The following is a 4,776-nucleotide window of genomic DNA, read 5'->3' as shown; positions in this document are numbered from 1 at the left end:
TGACAAGTGTCATCACCTGAGTGACACTTAGTTTAGTCCTGGGAATTCTACACTTCAGTGCATCCATTAATGATAAAAAGGTAAAACACTAAGTGAGATTGCTAAAATCCTGAAAGACAGAAATAAAATTCAGATTAATGGCTTGGAAAAATTAATGAAAATATAATGCCAAGTTCTTCATTCAGAAAACAAAACTCAAATGCACAAGTATATGATAGGGATAACAGCCAGATTTGCAAACATCTTGGAACTGTAGTTGAATGCAAAGTAAACATGAGCCAGCATTATGATGTTGATTGAAAGAAGATAAATGCAATTTTATTGTTTGACTGAATTAGCCAGCTGCGTGATATGGCTGCATCAACAAAAGGATGACTTCTGAATCATGGAAATAATCATTGCATTCTGTTCCATTTGTGCCAGATCACATTTCAAGTGCTGCAACCAGTTCTGAGCACTACACTTACAAAAAAAAAGGATTTGAAGAAACTGGAACAAGTGCAGAGAAAGGCAGCAACGATAATGAGGGTGCTAGAAACTAAGCCCTTTGCAAAAAATATTGAAGGAGGTGGGAATATTTAGCCTTGAGAAAAATAACTTTTGTGTATGTGTGTGGAATGTGGCAGTACTTTTCAAATACCTGAAAAGATATCACATAGATAGAAGGTCAAAGCCTGTTCTTTCTTGTTCCAGACTGCAAAAGGTACAGAAACGGATTTAAGGTCCAGGAAGGTAGATTCCAGCTGGATTTAAAAAAAAAATATGTCTTAACTGCAAGAACAGTTCGACAGTGGAAACCATTACCCTAGGTGGGGTCCTCTTCACAAAAGTGTTCAGATAGATGCCATCTGGTGAGAATTGTTTAATTTGAATTTTAACCTGAGCATGGGGTTGGTCACAGTGGCTCTTTCCAACTTGGAGATTCTATGAATCTATTGCACTATTTAGTGCTGCATTTGTTAAATCAAACCGGGTTACAAGTAGATTGCAGAAATGCAATAAACAAGCAAGAAAACACATTTATTTTGAAAATGCCTCAGTTAGCAGAAGCTACAAGAAAGGCAGCGAGGAAGAAAATAGACTGTATGAAGCAGAACGATTAAGAAAAGGTAGAACAAGGTTTAGTGTAAGAGATTGTTCCTGGTATAACAGCAACAGCTTGACCTATTTAAATTCTATGTCTAAGTTCGTACATCATGTTGAACAAGGGTTTGTAGTATAATCCGCGTCACCTTAGTTCACACAGCACTTTTCGTCAAAACCAGTAAGCCATATAAGTTAGCAGTGTTAAATTTTATATTTAGCATCATTTAGCTTTGGCAGTTGAAACAAATTCCTGGACTTAAAATTCTTCAACTCCAATCATATGTTTTTGCACAAATTTGTTTTTTTTTTAAACAAAAAAAACAACAAAAAACCCCCTCAAAATTCTAATCTTAAAGACGGGAGCTTTTCTTCAACTGCGACTCTATGAAATTTTGAAAGCTAAATTAACTTCTCAGCTTTATTATCTCATTGGTTTTAAAATCAACAACCTCTATGCATAATATAATCCTCTGCAAAACCTCAGAAGTGGAATTTGGGATTCAACGGAAATTAAGAGGAGGAAAATTCAAAATATCTGGATGGCCAAGGAAACCCCGTACTTAATCATCCATAAATCTAAAATTTGATTCAAAATGATATGATAAAGCTTATGCCTTTCACATAAAGTCACACTTTCAATTTGAGTGAATGAGGTTATAAGAACTTCTGAAAGTAGCCTTAGCACTAGAGCAGAGCAAGAAATTTTCCTGCAGAACATCAGCTCCAGGTTTAGGTCAGACCTGAGTTCAAATTCATACAGATATTGGATGAACTCTTGACTGAGTCAACAAAAAAGCAAAATAATAAAACTCACATTCTGGAAGATCAAGAGCTACCAACCTTTTTCCACGGAACTGGTCCCTGGTGCCCAAAAGATTGGGGACCTCTGTGCTAACATGATGGACTAATTAGATGAATAGAGACAAAATTAGCTATTTTGCTCCAAAGTATTGAGATTGTCAATTTACTAGTAATCCTATGGATTATCTGATTGAGCAGTGATCCACCAAACACTTAAGGTTTTGCATGTGTGACCAAGTTCCTGGGTGAGTCACTGCCTTTAATTTATCCCATGGAGTAAGGGCATTTAAGTAGTCTTTGCTTAATGACCAGTCACTTAGAAACCCCTCAAAGTTACAATGCCCCCCCCAAAAAAGTACATACCATCTGAATTCAAAGTTCCAATGGTCATGAGCCCTTGACTGCTTAATGACTGATGCAAAAATAGTTGTCAAATTGGGTTGATCACACTTAACAAACAGCGCAACATAGGACCATAATTCCAAGCTCAATTACAGTCATAAATCAAGGACTACCTGTGAATTCAGTTTGACTTAGGAGACTTTGAGAGCCAGTTTGGTATAGTGGCCAAGACATCAGGCTCAAAAAGGGAGACTGTGAGTTTGAGTCCCATCTTGGACACAAAGCCAACTGGGTGACCATAGGACAATCATTTTATCTCAGCCCTAGGAAGGCAGTATAATAGAAAAAGTGCTTCTGAAAAACTCTGCCAAAAAACCCCAAAACCCTACAAGCAGTTGTCCAGGAAATCACTGAAAATCAGATTGAATGGGGAAAAAAAGAAAGAGGGAAAACTTTGAAGATAAAGAACTACTAAAGGAACTGGAAGTGTTTAGCTTAAAGAAGAGAAGGCAGAAGAATGGTAGGAGCATTCAAATACTTGGGGAGCTATCACAGAGAAGAAGGTGTGGATTTATTCTCTAGAGCAGGGGTCTTCAAACTTGGCCCTTTTATGGCTTGTGGACTTCAACTCCCAGAATTCCTCAGCCAGCGCTGGCTGAGGAATTCTGGGAGTTGAAGTCCACAAGTCATAAAAGGGCCAAGTTTGAAGACCCCTGCTCTAGGGCTCCCAAGGGTAGGACAACAGCCAATGGGTGGAAGCTTAAAAAAATGGATCATTAACCAAGGCTTTGGGTAAGATTAGGAAAACTGCAGAAAGAACAAATTCCAGAAACATTAAGCTTTGGTTCTTATATCACCTGCTTTAGCAATAACAATAGCACTTAAGACTTATATACTGCCCCATAGTGCTTTACAGCACTTTCTGGATGGTTTACAACTTCAGCATATTGCCCCCAACAATCTCAGAAGGATGGAAGGCTAAGCCAACCTTGAGCCCATCGGAATTGAACTCCAGGCTGTGGGCAGAGTTTGCCTGCAATACTGCATTCTAACCACTGCGCCACCAGGGCTCTTTTAGTTTGTTTGATCCTAGTATTTTTTTAAAAAAAAACCACAACTGATTTCACATGATCCATTGTCATTCATAAATCACAGGAGCTGGGTGAAGGAAGCCCAAGGCTCAAAGAAGCCATAAGAGCTTAAGATGAACATGAGTGGACTTCTAAGAAGAAGACTGAGCTTAGGAAGGTTGGAAGTAAATGCAATAACACTGATAATTGAACAAGGTAGCCAAAAAGTAGTCCCTCCTATCTATCTAGCTCATAAACGATAGCAGTGTCCATAAGGATTGATAAGTGTTGCTTGTGGCCAGCTACATTTAGAAACATTCATGCAAATTCAAGCAGTTTGGCATGGGGTGGTTTCATTTGAAAGCAACATTAAAACGTGGGTTCTTGTATGATAAGGAGGATGAGGAGGATGAGGAGGATGAGGAGGATGAGGAGGAAGAGGAAGAGGAAGAGGAAGAGGAAGAGGAAGAGGAAGAGGAAGAGGAAGAAGAGGAAGAAGAGGAAGAGGAAGAGGAAGAGGAAGAGGAAGAGGAAGAGGAGGAAGAAGAAGAAGAAGAAGAAGAAGAAGAAGAAGAAGAAGAAGAAGAAGAAGAAGAAGAAGAAGAAGAAGAAGAAGAAGAAGAAGAAGAAGAAGAGTTATCCATTCAACTGTGTCTGACTCTTGGTGATTTTATGGGCCATATCTCGCCATATCTTCTGACCTTGCACTAGTTCTTCGACTTTTTCTGTGCTCTGACTAGTTTCAGCTGTGATGGTGTCCAACCACGATATTCTTTGGTGGCCTGGTTTCCTTTTACCGCTCACTCTTCCAAACATAATTGCTTTCTTCAGTGAGTTCCCATGCATAATTTTGGAGGCCTGGCTGGGAACATGGATGTAGCTAAGACTGCCCACTTCACTAAAGAATAAACTGCAATTGTCCATGCAACTTGGTTTGGACCCAAATCCTTATTTCTCATGTCAAGCAGTTCATGCTCCATCCTTGCGGTATCAGAAGGAGACACATCGTCCTCATGCAAAATGCCCTGGAATAATCTTAGATCAGGAACAGGCTCAAAGAAAAAGGTTTTATCAACCAGATGAGACAACTGAAATGCTCTACAAATTTAGTTCTAAAAAGCTCTTTTATTGGGCCAGCCCAGATGCAGTCTCTACTTAAAAGGCACTTCCAAATGGAAAGTTGAAGAATAGAAGAAGCAAGAAGGCATTCTCGGATTCCAAATATGCTCTCTTTCCCAAACTTTTTTTTTATTTGCCTGATGGCCTTGGGCTATTTTTTCCTGCTGCAGCTTTCAAATCCATTGGCAAACAGCTCAGCGCAGCTCCACGTAGAATCCTTTGGGGCTTAAAAGAAAGGGAGCTTGTGAACTCTGTTCTCCTTCAAAAACTAATGGACTCCTTCTTTTTCCCAATCCCTTCTTTCTGTTTCACCTCTTCTCTGTGCCTTTCTTGCACACAAACACAGCACGCACACACA

This window comes from Vipera ursinii (genome assembly GCF_947247035.1).
Source record: "Vipera ursinii genome assembly, chromosome: 6".
In the NCBI taxonomy this organism is placed as follows: Eukaryota; Metazoa; Chordata; class Lepidosauria; order Squamata; family Viperidae; genus Vipera; species Vipera ursinii.
The sequence above is the reverse complement of the archived record's forward strand: the minus strand, read 5'-3'. Positions refer to the sequence as shown.